An 18670-nucleotide genomic window follows, 5' to 3' on the forward strand; every position below is an offset into this window, starting at 1 on the left:
TCAAGAACAAAAAAAATCACATCAAGGTTTCATATCGCCACCCCTTGCATTGAAAATATGCTTGGTTGAGAAATACGCGCCAAAATATTCTCACTGATCAGTGTGCTATGCCATGGATACTATCTTCTAACGACGTCTGCTCACGACGCCTCGACCTTGGAGACGAAAAACAATCCGCCCAAAGGAAAAAAAATCTCGAAAAAATGGAAGCCATGACTTTTATTTCATTCAAAAAACTACAAATTTAATTATTACGGACAATTGATGTGACTTTCTGTTGTTTTTATTCGATATAAACCGATTCGCAAGGCTACAGAATATTCTAAAAATAATTTCATTCGAATCGTTTGGGTCATTTCGGAGGAGTAGTACTACAAACACCGTTACAAGAGAATTTTATATAATAGATAATATTATGTTAATACTAGCAGACCCGGTAAACTTCGTTTTACCATGTTAAACTTGGCGTCCATTTTTCATTTTTGATTGTTAATTGTCTTGCTTTCGTGAACATGTCCTAGTTTTTTTTAACATATCCTTCTTTTCCGTTTACTCGAATTTTCCCGCTTAATTCTATCGGAATCAATCCTAAGAATTTTAACCCAATTCTACGGGTCTTTACATAAATTATCAAAACATTACCTTCAGTCAATCTTACGTGCATGAATACTTTTCATTTACTTTTCTTTGATTCGTTTGCTTTGAATATTCCCGAATGGTATCAGGTATCAGCTTCCCGTTGCAAATTTGATTTTTTCAGCACTCAATGTAACCATCAAACTTGCAAGACTCATGCTAAAAACATCCACTCTTTGTAACTTGCTCCATTAATAACTATATGTTGATAATATCAATGTTTCATTTATTGAATATCATTTAGTTGATTTACTCCGCTTTGCTCGAGTTCACTTTAAGGTTGAAATCGAAATCAAAAGTTTCTCAATAATTGAAATTTATTGCATATGATACTTTATGGAAAAAGAATTTTGAATATCGCAGCACTTTCAGCTCCCGAGTAACTTTGGATGGTATATTTTTTAAAACTGCAGAAATAAAAAAAAACGTTAGAGATGATTCTTTACTGACCATTTTCAAGCAGCAGTGGAAATTAATATCCATATGTTCATCAAAACCATGTCCAAAAAAAAGTTCGCCGTTTTATTATTTGTTTAAGCAAAAAAATTCATGTTATGAATTTGCGGCTTTATCGGTGAGGGTTAAAGAGTTGAAATAAAAGACGGATAGAAGATCAGAAGAAAATTCTAAGGTGGTGAAAAGAGCGAAGAGCATTTGAAATTGAAGCTTGACCACATACTAAATTCTTTGTCCCGCACAAATTTTTTGTCCGTTCGGCACATGTGCACTCACACACTCACATGGCGGTCGAACCATCCATAATTAACTGTATCGAAAAATGTAGTGCCTTCTCTATTGGGTACTACTTCATCAATACAGTTAATTGGTGCGGGACAAAGAATTTAGTAAGTGGTCAAGCTTCAATTTCAAATGCTCTTCGCTCTTTTCACCACCTTAGAATTTTCTTCTGATTTTCTATCCGTCTTTTATTTCAACTCTTTAACCCTCACCGATAAAGCCGCAAATTCGTTTCATAAAACAAATTCAGGGTAATTTCTCCTCTTAAAAAAAACAATTCTTTGAACATTTACCCAATTAATCAAGAAAACGATCAGTTTTGAATGGGAGAAGAATGTGTTTAGATTTTTTACTTCAACCGAATTACGGCATTTTTATTTAGATTTTTATCCCAATGGACATATCTGCCAATTTAAACCATTGTTTTTAAAGATTCTAACTGAAGCATTGGGGTGTTCTGATTTAAAAATTTCCTGAACAGTGTTGGAGGTGATCCGCTATTTTTATTTAAGATTATTTGATATTTTCAAGATTCAATAACATTTGATTGAAATGCAAGTTTTTAAAAACTAAAAAGATCGAAAAGAGCTAACCTGTTGAGGCTACGATGATTTCATGAGTTCATTCGTTTTCTCTGGAAGTTTTCATGTTAATATACCTCGAAATCTTTGAACACATTAAAGTGTCTTTCGGCTATCATCACAGTTCAACTTTCATATTCCTTCAAAAAGAAATATCTAAGTATACATTTGTCCCATTTATTGATGCAAGTGGAAACACTTTATTCTTTTTCAGATGCGTCAGTGTAGAGACTTCAAAATGAATTAAATACTTGTTCCTGTTTGTCTTTTTTATCAACTTTCATTGATATAACTGCAGTTTTTCTCCAGAAAGAAATAATGCTTGGTACTTCTATGTCACTGAATACTGAACACTGAATACTTACCATAAGACCTTCATTTACAAAGACATTTAAAAATTTTGAATATCCGCTTCAGATTCAACACTCGGGATACCCTTTCTGACCTTTTCGGAGAAAAAAAATTCTTAAAAGGTGTATGTTTAATGGCTAAAAGGCGCGCTACCACTTGTTTTACCGTGTGAAGTGACAGGAGTTAATGGTTATTTTCGGCACTATCAGATCATAATAAAAACTAATCAAAAAAAATTCTGCTTTTGCTTTCAAAAGAATAATGTTTCTGGAATATCAATCACAAAAAAGCGGATCTAAAGTCTCGTCTTTGTTGCCAAAATATAGTAAACAAAAACACACGTTTATGTTTAGTACGTACTTGAATTCTGTGTAAACAAACAGTGAACCTGTAAACAGTTTTTCGGTGAATGATTTGACAAAAAAGTTGAGGTTTTTTAGTCCGATTTTTTAATTTGGGCTCGAATTTATAGATGAAGAAATAATGTCTTCATTTTTTTTTGTAAATGTTGAACGTTTGCACTTGTTCTAGGTTAAAGCCTCTAATATACATATGTTTTAACTGAAAATTCTTCTTGTTTTATTGATAACTTTCACTAAAGCTTGCAAAAAATCAAAAAAATCTTTGCATTAGACCTTAAAATAAACTTCAATCGTGTATGATCCTTTTTGAAGGACAGGCTCTTGTTCAGTTCAAGTGTCTGTTCATCTTCAACGGATTTTGTTGTTGTTCTGTAAATTTAAAAGCACTTCATATATCTTCAGTTGAGCACATTTGTACATGTTCGAAAAATGATTCTAGGGGTATTGAATTGTAAAATTGTATGTAAATTTTCCCACTTTCATTTTTTTAAATGTCCGCAAAGAGTCATACCATTATTTTATATGCATCAGTACTAAATTCATATTTTTCAGACAACAATTTCGTCTGAACTTAAATTAGTTACATTTTTTTAAATTGTTTAAATGGTTTTGATTTGATCGGCAAAATATCAATCTGGGCGTCATTCATTACTATGTGCTGTACAAATGATGTAGGAATCGAATAGATAAAAACACATCTAGGCTTCATATCGCCACCACATGCATTGAAATTATGCTTGATTTAGAAATGCGCGCCCAAATGTTTCAACTAATCAGTATGCTTTGCCTTGGTTTCTATCCTTTCTCGACGTTTGCTGGCGACGCCTCAACCATGGAGATGAAAAACAAACCGCCCGCTCGGCGCCCAAAGGAAAGAAAATCTCGAAAAAATTGAAGGCCATGACTTTAATTTGATTCAAAAAACTACAAATTTAATTATAACGGACAATTGATGCCACTTTTTGTTATTTTTATTCAATATAAACCGATTCGCATGCCCACAGAATATTCTAAAAATAATTTCACTTGTATCTTTTGGGTAGTTTCGGAGGAGTAGTACTACAAACACCGTTACAAGAGAATTTTATATAATAGATATATGTGCTGATATGATATGCATGTGCATATGCAGTGTGCCCAAACTTCCAATACTGGCTTTTGGACGCTCTAGAGAAGTTTTTTTCAAACTTTTTTCACTCACCGCCCCCTTTTGCAAAATTAATGAGCTCAATGGACCCCTGGGCAAATTTTTAAAAATCTTTAAAAATATATATATAATCTGCTTCAAAACTCCAGTAAACAAAATTCTATGTAAAGATTCCTGGACAATTACTCTATCTGATTTATTGGATTTTTTGATATCAAATCATATATCTTAAACGTTGGAAAACTAAATTCTGTATTCTCCATAAATTTGCTTTATCTAATATAAATAAATAATTGTCAAGCCACAGAAATAACTTAAAAAAATAAAACCTGTTGGTTCTAGATATCCTTAATAAATTCTTTCATATTTTCTTTCCACAAAATCTATCACTTAATCAAAGATTACGACTTTTAACACAATTTTTTTCCAAATTTATTTTCTGTTCAGCAGATTTTTTGAGACAGTACTATTTTAAAATTATCAAGAATTGCCATCTAAAATATATGTTTTTGTATAACCCAAAATAACCATACCAAAGCAAATTAACAAGTAGAGCGTATGCAAAACCTGTGGCAATTTAAAAAAAAATCATTTAGGTACATTAAAAAAAATTGAGATTATTGAGAAATTATAGAGATTTTAGACTTGAACTTGATGTTTAGTTTTCTAACTTAATTACATAGTTTTGCATCGAACTTACTCGTTGTTATTTCAAATCTACGTTGTTTCGTGATTTGTGAGAATGTTAAAGCCCTATCACTTTGAAAACCACTGCTCTAGAGTGTCTTAGGGGTTAAAATCTAGCATAAAGTTTCGAAAAAAAATTACTTAACTTAGAAGTTTGCTTTGTTATTCCAAATTATTAAAAATAAATTAGATTTAAGCTTCTAAAAATACAATGACAATTTTGCCGTCTGAATCTGAGTATTATAAAACTAAAGTGTAATTGTGTTTTGAAAAATTTAAATTTTGAACTAGAAAACTTATGTTTCAGAATAAATATGTTTGTTTTAAACTAATTTTTATATCCTTTTATGTCTTCTTTTTTTACCCGATAATGATTCCAGACTTATCAAAAAAAGTGCGAAAAAAGAATCAAAGAAAAATAAGTGTATTTTGAATTTTCAATGTTTTAAACCAAATTTTGATTTTTTTCTGAAATGTTTAAAAATATTTATTTATTTTCAATTCCAATTTGAAAAATCAAATAATTTGTATATAAGTTTTAAGTTTTGAATTGAACGAATAGGTACAGTATTTATATTTCAATAGTATAAAAATTTAACATAAAAAATTCCAAAAAATCATTTTATCAGCCCTTTATTTTAATAGCTGGATATATTTGACAATGAAATTTTTACACAATTCTCAATTGTATCACAAAACATTTTACTCGATACATTCGATTACAAACTGTTTTCTTGGTTATTTTTTCTAGGGTTAAAAAAAAAATTGAAAAATTGTTTGTCTTGTCATAAATTTTCATTTGAATTCATGATTCAATCTTATTTCAAATTCAAGATACCACTCATCGAATCAAAATTTCACAAGCAACCCATCATTTGAAAATAAACAAAATAAAATTAAAATGAAATCCTTAAACGATTTTTTTTATTCTGATGTTAAATAACGATTCTTACTTCTTTTTTTTAATTTTTAATTTAACATCTCTTTTTTTTCTGAATTAATATTTAAACCAAAACTAGGGATATATTTTTCTGAATAAAAAAATATTCAATTTTAATATTTAAAACTCTGATGGAATTTTTTAAATGTGTTTTCCTTTCTGTGAACTGATTTTTCGGTTTTGAATTTTTATTTTGTTTTCAACGAAATATTAATTTAGAATATAACAGAACATTTTCTTGAATTCCTGGAATATCAAGATGCGTTTTGTCTTAAATAAATTTTCAAGAAATTTTCTATCTAGGAAACGTACATTTTCCTGAAAAAATTGAAATTTATTGATAAGAATAGACGTTAATTTGAATCGTTAATTTGAATATATAAGTTGAATTTTTTTATTAATTTATTTTGTAACTATTTTTTGTGAATTTTTGTGTGAATGTTATTTTTACCGCCTTATCGGAGAATATTATGTTCTCTCAGCTAGATCATTTCAATATTTGAATAATCAAATCATTGAAAATGAGGAAAAAATCAAGCGTTGAAAAAAATGATCGATAATCACGGTAACAAAATTTTCTATTAATAAAATGTCTTGTTTCGAAGTTTTAACATAAATTGTAAGGAACAAAGAAAAAAAGAAGGAATGAATAGTTCAAAAGTTTTTTTTTTAAAAACAATATTTATCATAAAATATGATTGACTTATGAATGGGATAAAGTCTAGAAAATTGCATTTTTTTTTGAAATTAAATTTTGATAAAAATTAGTCTAGAAGCAAAAACATCTTCTAAAATCTATAATGAATACTTGTTGAACCAGCATTTCTTCACTAACCCTCTACTGGCTATGAATTTAAATAAGTATTAGGATGCAATTATTTCCATAGGTAAGCAAATTCAAGAAATGAAACCAAAAAATTCATCTTTACAGGTGCGTCGTCAGTTTGAATTTTTAATTTCTAAAAACTGTTATAAAACCGAATAAAAACTATTGCTTTCATTTCATATTTCGAAACAGTTTGAACTAAAAGAAGCTTATTTTAAAAGATTATAAAGGCAGCTTAATCATGAAATTTGACGTCCATTTGCTACAGCCCATTTTCGATTTTGGCAACACACTCGAACTTTTTGTGTTACCAAAATTGAATGTTGCCAAAATCGAACGGTTTTTTTTCTCTCTACATTTTTTACTTATTACTCCAAAAAAAAATGTAATTAATATCATTTACATAAATTTTTAATGAATTTTTTTACCACTTTCGTTATTTTTTATTTTTCTTCTCATGTTTTTGATGCATTTATCATTTTTCTTGTTTTGTTAATATTTTTTTTTATGTTTTATTAGTGACACTTTACCATCCTTATGGCATTCGTGTCGAGTTTGGTTAATAATGTTTGTTAATAATGTTTCTTTAAATTTTCAGCATTTTTATCATTTTTAAATTTTAATTTTTTTTATTTTTGATTTTGTTGTTGTATTTTATTACCATTTAAGAACGTAAAAACGTATTTATGGTGCTTGTTTAAATAAAATTGGTCTTGTTATAACAAAAACTACAAGGTAATGTCGTTCTTAAAAACCACATGTGCCAAAACTGGATGTTGGATAAATCGAATGTTACCAAAAACAAAAGGGGTCTGTACGTGGTATTCTAGATTGCATTTATTTTGATTGAAAAATACGACAAATGAGTTCATTATGAAGTAAAATATACAATGATTTTAAGCATTCTATCGTTAAGAGACATGCGGCTTCAGTTTTGGAAAGGATTTCCAGAAAAATGTCCTAGAAACCAGACAGTTATAATTACTACCTGGTTTTTATAATTCATTATTTTGTATTCATTTCTGAAATGAGGCCTTCAGAGCCAAAGGGATATGAGTGACAAAATTGAAGATTTTTTGTTAATGATGCCAAAGGATTCTTCATATTTTAAACTATATTTGATTATTTTTTTTTTTTTTTGATTACTAGAATTTTGTTTACATACATTTCTTACGAATGTAAGAAATATACAAATTCTTTAAAAATATATGGAAAATGGTCAAACACACCAATTTAAAGGCGTGTTTCTCGAAATAAGTTTTTATGCACCCCTTTGGCTCCGAGGGCCTCAAATATTATTATTTACATAGTGTATTTTAAAAACGAATCTTTTAATAAGAATCGACTCTATGACTGCCGTAATAATTTCCAACCAAGCAATATGGGCCACAATACCACAAGGAATCAAAATCAACTATATGCCTTGTTGTTGTTGGCTGATATAGATTTTATCTGATTGCAACCTAGAGAATGAAACTTTACTTTTCTACATATAGTTGTAAATGTAAAAGTGGCCTTGTAATGGTGTTTTTTAATTAAAATTCAAGCGCGTTCACTTTCCGAAAAGCAAAAATTACTCTCGCTAAAAAGAACAGCTCCTGTTCTTCCGGAGTCAGGGGCAATCTGGGAAATGGATCGAAACATAAAAGAAAAACCCGAATTCAGTCTACGAAACATCTAAAAAGCAAAACCGAGCTGTAAAAAAAAACTGCCGAGAATCAAACGCCCAAAGGCGAAGGAAGCAAATAAACAACATCAAACATTGAACCAGCCAGCAGAAGTAGGTAGTCTGTACATTGCAATACTGTTTCCGTTTTTTATTTGTTCTTGCGGTGGTGGGCCCGGGAAGGTGTGGGTGTTTTCATTTGCCACCAACCGTAGCAAAGCTCAATATCTGGGGTTTCTGGGCTCTCTGTGATGTAATGTTCTCTTCTTTAGTCTGGCAGCTGTCCTACAGACCAACCGAAGGACCCAGCAACCCAATGAATTCATTCCGAAGAAGAGAGGGTGGCGTTCCGGATTTTGCCATTTTCGGTTGATCCCTTGGTGCCGAATTGATTGATTCTCGGCACGGAATAAATTACACGCTCGCCTCAATTTATTTCACCCCGGCTGGCAGCCGTCCCAAAGACGACCCCAGAGAGATGGACCAGCCAAAAAAAAAAAAAAAAAAGAATTGAACCTGAATCTTCTCGGTCAATTTTGGTCCTTTCGGTAACATCCAATAACATGATCAAACCATGTTATTTGCCTTTAACTCGCGCCCCGGTCGTTATCAGTCGGGCAGAAGCTTTGTTATCAATCGCAGTTCCATCTAAATCGGGAACTCGAAGACAAGAATCAACTCGCGTTCGAACTCATGACCTACGAAACTTCCAGCACATAAACCTAGAACTGGATCGAATCGAAGGAATCATAGACACTCGAACACGTTTCTTACTGATAGCTTCCGAGAATCGTTTCGATAAACTTCCGGTTGGATTCGAACATAGGCCGTTCACTAGATCAACAATATATTCTTTTGCAAGTCAAAAACTTGAATAAACTCTATGACTTTTTTTTTCCATGGCATAAAAGTTTAGCATCGCCAAGATTGATTTTCTCTAAACGTGCTTTACTAATTCTGAACAGGTTTACAGCATGAACTATCACTGAATGCGAATGTAATGTAATGTAATAGAATGTAATGTGATGTAATATAATGTAATGTAATGTAATGTAATGTAATGTAATGTAATGTAATGTAATGTAATGTAATGTAATGTAATGTAATGTAATGTAATGTAATGTAATGTAATGTAATGTAATGTAATGTAATGTAATGTAATGTAATGTAATGTAATGTAATGTAATGTAATGTAATGTAATGTAATGTAATGTAATGTAATGTAATGTAATGTAATGTAATGTAATGTAATGTAATGTAATGTAATGTAATGTAATGTAATGTAATGTAATGTAATGTAATGTAATGTAATGTAATGTAATGTAATGTAATGTAATGTAATGTAATGTAATGTAATGTAATGTAATGTAATGTAATGTAATGTAATGTAATGTAATGTAATGTAATGTAATGTAATGTAATGTAATGTAATGTAATGTAATGTAATGTAATGTAATGTAATGTAATGTAATGTAATGTAATGTAATGTAATGTAATGTAATGTAATGTAATGTAATGTAATGTAATGTAATGTAATGTAATGTAATGTAATGTAATGTAATGTAATGTAATGTAATGTAATGTAATGTAATGTAATGTAATGTAATGTAATGTAATGTAATGTAATGTAATGTAATGTAATGTAATGTAATGTAATGTAATGTAATGTAATGTAATGTAATGTAATGTAATGTAATGTAATGTAATGTAATGTAATTTAATGTAATGTAATGTAATGTAATGTAATGTAATGTAATGTAATGTAATGTAATGTAATGTAATGTAATGTAATGTAAGGATATTCAGATCCATTTGCCAAACTAGTTGAAATTTTCAACTCATTCGGTGTCGTTCATAGCATCGGTGATAAGGTGATGGGGTGTTGAGGTGGTGCTCTTTCACAATGAGATGTATAAGTATAGTATGGCTTCTAACGATGCTTAGCAATCGCTAGCACAACTGACTTCCCTAGCATCTAGCTAGCATTAAGGTCAGTAACCAGACCAGAGCAACCCTGAAACGGGCTGATCGAGATTTCAAATTCCAATCTTTTGGTATCCCTCCTTCCGTGAGAGAGAGGGATGAGGCCGAGTTGGAGTGGTGCATAACCTGAAGCCCTTTAAGGGGGGGGGGGGTAGGGTCTAACACTTTCAAAAAATCGATTTTTTTTATTTTTTTATTTTCTTATTGTAAAACATTTCAAGAATGTTGTGTCAAATTTTCAAGTCAATTGGAGCAAAATTGTTGAAATTATAGGCCTTTATCTCCTCCTATCTAATACTGCAATGAAGCAAGAGCAGAAACTTCAAATGCGTTTTTCTCGAAAGCACATTTTTAAAGTCCGTGGACATCGCCATTTGAAAACTACTTATCCGATTCTTTTCAAATTTGGCACATATTTTCTACATATAAAATACCAGACCCCAACGTTTTTCTTTTTTGATTTTTTTACTTTGGGGAGATTTTACAGGTGAAAAATGGCGGATTTTTTCGTGAAAAATCGTAATTTTTATTTCAAACAGCCACAAAAATTTCATAAAAAAATTATTTAAGTCAAATAAAAACGTTGGGGTCCAGAAAAACATTTTTCAATATTTTTATACGAAAAAATTACTAAATGATCTTTTAACAATGCTTTGTATAATGCAAAAAATTTGAATACATTTGTTTGAACGATAGCTCTAGAAAAAAATCGTGAAAATGGTGTTTTTTTTATACCCGTTAGACCCTACCCCCCCCTTAAGGGAAAGAGGGATTCGACCAGCTCAACAGGGCAAAGCTGTATTCGTTAGGCCAATTTGGCGAAGAGGGAATCTTACTGCCCTGTAGGGCCGAGGTGAATTCAAATGTTATTACATCTGAGAATTTGACAGCCCAACATAGGAAAGCCTTATTAAACAGGTTCAGTCAGTATTTTTATTTAGGAACAAAACAGAAATTTTTACAATAATATAACGATTGTCAGCCCATGGCCGTCGTGAATAATATAAGTAACAAATAAAAATAAACATAATAATATAAGCCGGGTTCAGCTCATGGCAACCGAAGTTAAGCCGGGTTCAAGTTCATGGCCATAGTTGATAGTGTAAGATAGATCAGCCGGGTTTAGCCCATGGCATGCAGAAAAAAAATATTTTTCAGGACATCTTTTGGTTCATTAAAATGATAAGCAGTTCTGCTTAGATTGCATAAATAAAGACACAATACAGGTGCTGTAAGCACCTTGATTCATGCAACTGCAGTACGCAGTTTCTTCGCTGGCCTGCAGTTCATATCGAAAAACACCAACATCATATCAACTGAACAGATTTATTCGAAATAGTTAAATCACAAATTTGATTATATTTGCAAAGTTTTTATGAAAAACAGGACAATTCAGGACAGTTAAGAGACCAAAAAAATCAGGACAACTCAAAAGTTTTTGAAAAATAAGAATGGTCTCTCGAAAATCGGTACAAATCCTGATAAATCAGGACACCTGACACCTCTGGTCTAAACTCTTATGACATGGTGTCGCTAATGTTTGCTTAAAAACTCCAATCTTTGCTCTCTCACTATGGGAGTCATGAATATGAGCCAAACCAAACTAAGAGCACCTGCAACGGTTCAGGCGTAAATATTGGTTTTAAGTATACCAGTTTTAGCACAATTTGAAATTTTAGAATCGGCTAAAACACCCACTCCCCACCGGTGTAGCAGCAAATTTCAAACGGAAACACTTTCATTGCAGACACTCAATAATTGAGAAAAAAAACCATTTTATTAGAAAAATTGCATAAGTTTTGAGTTTCACGGTTAATTGTCTTAAAATTAATTCTACGAATATTCTTTTTGACAGCTGTCAATTGTCAATGTCAATGATTTCAACTACTCTTTTTTTCATTAATTTAAAAGCAAAAATGACTACACAACGAGGTCAATTGAAACAATTCTTCAATTAATTCAATTAAATTGCTTTGAATCAATGGAATAAGGTTTTGTTGAAACGAAATGAAAAAGCAATTTTTTTTCAAGTTATTGCTGACATTGATAAAGGAAACGAGAAATGTTCATCCCAAAGTCAAAGGAAATCCTTTGATTTGTCGACATTTTTGTTTGACAAAAACTTGTTTCACTATTTGTAAGTTTATGTATGGATACAGAAAAATATGCTGATATTGACGAAAACTCCGGGCAATCCATACGAAACTAAAAATCTCTCAATATCTCAAATAAAACAAAAATTATAGAACAAACAATAAACATTTATTTTACCTCATCGAAGAAGTATTAAAATTTTCTTTTCGTTTATTTTTTTCAAATTTTAGAACGCTGACTGGATTCACTGATTCGCCGAGCCCAAATGAAAAGCTTTTTTTTAAAATTATATTAAATCGAGAATAATGTGACATCTATTGTTTATACTTGATATGGTTTTTATTAACATATCTATTAAGATATCTATTCTCAATTTATGTTACGTATAGGGTGGTTGAAGCGAAAAAAACATTCAAATAATATCTCAAAAAGAAACTATTATCACACCCAATGCTACCCAAACATGTGAGAAAGAAATCATTTTTGGCTGAAATTTTCTCACCGTTAACTAAATCGGTCTGTCGTATATTTTGAAATCCTGTTCCGAATTTGCATGAATTTGGAACAAAGGCGTATAACTGTTGGGAATTTTGAAATCGATAACTGTGCTAAAACAGCAATATACGCCACCGGTGCCAGCCGAAATGTTTTAGCGTGGTCGAAAACCGTGTTTTGCATCTACCGTTGGGACAGCCCTAACGATGCTTAGCAATCGCTGGTACAACTGACTTCCCTAGCATCTAGCTAGCAATCAGGTAAGTTTTGCAACCAGTCTCGAAGGAACCCTGAAACTAGTCACTTGAGATTCCATAGCAACCTTCTACTATAAAAAGTCTCAAAACTGAAAAGGTTGCACAAATAACGGTCTTGATTCCTAACAACAATGTCTTTCGAAAAGAAATCACCCCTTCTGTCAATGATATGAAGATTTCTTTTTCGATCGGTCGAAGATAAACTGCCCTTATTTTGACGGAAACTTTCAAAGACTTTGGCATAACTTAAAATTACTTAAATACCAACAAAATCAACTGACACAACTGAACACGCAGAAAAATTTATTTTAGAAACAATAAGATTTCGACCGAAAATAATAAAAATTTTGGTTGGGAAAAAGCACAAATATATTTTTGGTAGCACTGACAAGAAATATCGATTTGCTTTAAATTTATCGTTTCATTGAAAATGAAATACACCCTTTTTTAAAAGTGATCCATAATTGATTTCAAAATAATAAAAATTATGCGTGAAGATTATAACAAACATTTGGTTAAAAAATAAAGAAATATTGATATTCAAAATCAATTTTTTTTTTCAATTTAAAATGAAACAAAGGTATGTCTGTTAATACGGTACTTGCATTTCGGATTATTAGAATTTTAAAAAGATTTATCGCATCCTAAAAGGATTTTTATTGAAATTTTTCACAAGTATACAAAGTCACTAAATTTCACTCAATGTTGATTCAGGGGCGGCATGGATCTGAATCGGCATCCGTTCGAAGGCAGCTGCGTCTTAATTATGTACCCCAACACCGAGGACTGAACCGCGAGCATCCTAGCGGCTGTCATCGGGTGGTCGGTCTATTCTTAGCTTTCCTGGTGATGATGTTCACCGTGAACCAAATGCGCAGAGGACGAAGGTAGCTATATCCTGAACAAGCCGAAGCGTTCCCCGACGGCCAACACCTACGCACAAGAAGGCCAACAGGAAGCCAATTGCTCGACCGACTCCAGCGGCTCGATTACATCCAGTTGAGCAGCAGTGAGCTGAAAGGGCAGCCGGCGCGCTTTGGGTCGAAGCAACTGGAAAAGAAATAAAAAGTTGACAAAAAAAAATGGTATAAGAAATGATGTTCTCTCTACCGGTTTTGAGCATTTTTCGGGCTTTTGTTTAGAAATTTTTGAACCTACCTTTAATTCTGCTTTCCATTTTTTTTTTCGTGTCCTTGCCGGGCCTTCTCGACAGGTTTTCCCGCTGCAGCTGTTGAGTTTCTGATGCTGAAAACTTTTCATTTTGTTTTCTTTTTTCGACTTATCGTTTGTGAGTTACACGTTGATCGATTAAACCTAACATTGCCTTTAAAATAAACCAAATTAAAATTTGAGGCAATAAAAAATGAGCGTGTAAAAATAACAAAATTTTCCGTTTATCTATATTCCAAATTTTTTTGGAAGCTATCCAACAATCTGTTTTTAAAATACAAAATATAATAACAAAACGTTTTGTTGAAACCAAGCCCCATTCTTTTTCTGCGTGAACTAAATTCATTGTTTAGTTTTGCTCCAAACAAAGTTATTAAAATGAGGAAAAGAGCCAACACGGATAATATAAGTAATGTTGGCTTTGCTCCTAAACCAAAGGATCAGATTCACATTTTTAAATCTCTTGAAAGTTCTCTGTTTTATTGCAGGATTAAGTTTGAATACAAATAGATTTATAAACTAGTGTACTGATTCACTCAAAACTTGGTAGAAAGAGGTATTGAAGGCCGAGAAACGGTCGTGATTATCCTCACAGGAAGACAAATGTTTGCCTTACTTGTAAACCGATCAAACAAATGGTACCAAATTTGACATGGAAGAGTATTTGAGTACGAGAAATATTTTACCGATCATTTGAGACCCCTCTCACTTTACGGCACCTGTACAATTTTTTGCATAACTGGAAAATTAATCGAGCCAGTGGAATTAAACTTGGCATGGGACGATATTTGCGAAACAATTTTTTGGTATAGTGTTTGTAAGTTTTACAGCTCATATCGCATCTTGAAAAAAATTATATCTTACTAGCTGACCCGTTGTGCTTTGCTACACCTTCCGGAAAAAAATGCAATTTGTAAAAATTTATTAAAATTTAGATTTAAGAGAGCATTTTTTTAAATCAAACCTCATCATACTTCAGAACCAATAACTTTGAAATGAGAGCTGCAGCTGCAGTTCTGAATAGCAATTCAAAGATGGTATATATTATTTACTGAAACTTGATCTCTAAACTCGTTTTTCAAGATCTGAAATTTGTACTCTGTACCCAAAAAAACCTTTTTAAATATGGTCCCTTCTTTGAAAAGCTCTTTATCTTAAATTTACATGGGAGTTCTCCCATCTTTTTCAATTTTGTCCCCCACTGCTTGAAGAAGGTAGGCAAATTTAACCGGCTCGATACCCAAACAGCACTTATCATGGTAATGAAAAATATATTAAATTAGTTATGTATTAAATACAGTGCAAATTTCCTTTTTTTTATAAATTTACTACGGTGAACATTTAAATATTTAAAAACATATCAGTTGCATCACTAAATAAGTCCTCAGCGTTTTATTTTATTTTCTCTTTGAAAGTCAAATATTCAAAAATGTTGGCAAAAACAAATTTCTAAGTTTACATTTGTCCCGTATATTGGGGCAAGTGTCAATGCAAAGCTTATTTACAGATGCGCCATTACTCTGAATGGCTTTAAAATGGATTTGATACGAATTCCTGTTTTTTGTTCTATCAAGTTTCACTGATATATCTGCAGTATTCCTGCAATATAAATTTATGTTTGTTACTCCACTTTTAACGAATGCTGTTCAAAGGGAATGACCTTCATTTACAAAGACATTTAAGAATTTTCAATACCCGCTGCAGTTTCAACATTCGGAATATCCCTTCTGGTCTTTCCAACATATTGAATCATTTTGAAGATGAATTTCTTAAAAGTTCGACGTTTGCCCTTGCCCCACCGTGTAAGTTGACAGAAGGGAATATTGTTTTTTACACTTTAAGGGTAAACTAAAAATTTCTCTTAAAAATTTTGCGTCCAGTTGAATATCAGTGCTAAAGTCTCGCTTTTCAAAAACGAAGCGGATCAAAAGTCTCTTTTATGCAGCCATGTAACACAAAAACACTTTTCATGTTAAGTACGTACTTGAATTGGTATGTTAGCAAAAAGTACGATGTTTTTTTCAGAATTATTTAAATAAAAAGCTCCCATGTTCATTTCTAAATTCGTTCCAGTTGTGTATTTGGGCCGAAGTAACAATTTCTAGAAGAAAACATAATTTTATTTTTTTTTAACAGAAAAAGTTGAACGTTTGAACATGTTCTAATGTTCCTTGAATGAAAAGTCGAATGCTACCTACATTAACACGAACTACATATGGAAATCATTTTGCAAATCTTTCAATTGGTTTTGATTCGATTGATAAAATATAAATCCGTGTCACATCTAGGCGTCATTTATTACCACGTGCTGTGTACAAATCAAATAAGCAAGAAAAAAAACACATCTAGGTTGCATATTGTCCCCACGTGTTTGAGAAACAGGCGCCTCATTGTTAAATTTTCCAGCAATCAATGAACAGTGTGCTTTGGTTACTATCCTCTTGCGACGACGTTTGCTCGCCCATGGAGACGAAAAACAAACCCCAGGTTGAGAAATACGCGCCAAAATATTCCTACTGATCAGTATGCTATGCTTGGGTTACTTTCCTTTTGCGACGTTGGCTCGAGACGCCTCGACCATAGAGACGAAAAACAAACCGCCCAAAGGAAAAAAAAATCTCAAGAAAATGGATGTCATGACTTTAATTTGTTTCGAAAAACTACAAATTTTGTATGGAAGCCTCTCCTTCCTTAAGTCGGATGGAGTTTTGACTATTACAGAAACCATCCCCGGCCTCAAAAACCCTCAGATGCCAGTTTTGACGATGATCGGTTCAGTAGTTTCCGAGTCTATAGGGAACAGACAGACAGACAAACATTCATTTTTATATATATAGATAAGGTCAAAATTTAATTCTATGCAATTTGAAATCGAAAGTATTTTTATTGAACAAAAAGTTTTCAAAATATAAGCAAAAAGAATCGTAACGTTACAACGCGCCTCTTTTTCCACTTTGAAGTTTTTTTTTTAACAACACTGCTTTTTCTGCTCTTCTATTCGATCAAATTTTATGAAAATTTCTGAAAAGCATCAATTTAATACAACCAACAATTTGCTGTTTTTGATTTTTTCAAATGTTGAATCAAAATTATTTAAGAGCGATTCAGTTTCATGACGTCACCATGCGCCATTTTTTTAAGCAGGGTTTTGCAAAGCGTTGTGAAGTAACGAAATGTTATGGTCAGCTACATGAAATAAATCAAAGTATAATCTTAAAATCTTAAAATTTATTAAAATTGTTTAAAAACTCAACAATTATTGTGATTTGGTGATGAAATCGATCCATTTATTCTCAAAAAATAAGGGAAATCAAGTTTAAAAAGCTTTTTTGTGCGATCATGTAAATATTATTTAAAAAAAAACTATTGCTAGAAAAAATTTATTCGTAGAAGCGTTGAAATATGTTTCTAAATCTTTTCAATCTTAAAATGCAAAGGAAAGGAAAAATTAATAATAATTTCATAGGACTTCAATCTTTTAAAAGTTAGTTAATGGACACTAGAATGCCTCAATCAGCCGGCTTAAGAAAATCATATAACTTGCAAGCTCAAATAGATTCTAAGCCTAGTATAAATTCCAATGCCAAATTTGGGGATAGAACCAATGAAATAGATGGCACAATGAGCAAGAAATTTGTTTGGAATTTTGAGAAATTAGATTTGGAAGGAACTTTTTTTTTGTTTCGATTATAGTCGTTCTGCCATCATTATGGCATTCGCGACTTTATCAACGTTGCAGTTGGCGGATCGTTATTGAAAATATTATCCAATACAACTGTGTTAGATGTTTACTCTTGGGCTCGAACTCGCGGACATCGGCTCAGGAGACAACAGACTTGCCAACTGAGCTATATCACAAGCCCAAGGAAGGAACATAAAAAAACAAGTTTTGCACCAATTTCTGAAGTCCCCATAGGCTGATTTGTTTTCATTATAGTCACTCACAAAATTTTCGTTATGATAAATAGTTTATCTCAAGGTTCTATTTTTACAATGGTTTGGTGAAGAAGATATTGAAAAATTTGCTTCTGATGGGTCAATTACAAAAAATACTTGAATGATCGTTAATCGACGCTTATATAACCGTTTTTGAACGTTTTAGCTGTTTTATGACAACTCTAATCGAAATGCGTTCTTCAGACGAAATATTGTCAAAATTAAAGCTTTGAAATACTCAAAATAAATGACAAATTGGTTGATAAAGAACTTAATTATTGGCGAAAAACTGTTTTTCTTTTGTCCATGCCGAACAAAATCCACATAATTCCAAACAAACTTCAGGTGCGTTGCGCAACCCCTTTTCTTAGCATAGTCTGGTCCAAATATTTCGTGAGACCTTGTGCTAGTACAAATTTATTTTTTTTTTAATTTCTTAATTCAGTTTAAAGTCTCTTCTGTGAGATTTTATGTGAACACAGGATTCGACTTGGATTTTCTAGTGACATTATTTCAGGTGGAAATTTCAATTATGAACAGGTTTATTTAGAATAACTTTAATATTTGATTTTCTATAGGAATCTGATGGTTTTTTTTTTATATAAAAATTTAATCTTTTTAGTTTAGTTTAGTTTAGTTTAGTCCATTGGATTCAGATCCGGAAACGACGGAGGCCATTCATTCTTCGAAATGAAATCGGCCAAGTTTTTCTCACACCACGCCTAAACAACCTTTGCGGTGTGGGATGCTGCGTCATCTGTCAGGAAGCAAGACTGACGTCTTACTTTGGAACCGGGAAAC

The 18670-nt window shown here is 31.9% G+C and overlaps 1 protein-coding gene across 1 annotated transcript in view; it reads right to left on the reverse strand.

Moving 5' to 3' along the window:
- Nucleotides 1-18670, reverse strand: part of LOC129754943 (uncharacterized) — a 238171-nt gene that overhangs the window by 101810 nt on the left and 117691 nt on the right. The gene's annotated exons all lie outside the window — the stretch shown is intronic.

The sequence above is a fragment of the Uranotaenia lowii genome, chromosome 1 (assembly GCF_029784155.1).
Source record: "Uranotaenia lowii strain MFRU-FL chromosome 1, ASM2978415v1, whole genome shotgun sequence".
Classification (NCBI taxonomy): Eukaryota; Metazoa; Arthropoda; class Insecta; order Diptera; family Culicidae; genus Uranotaenia; species Uranotaenia lowii.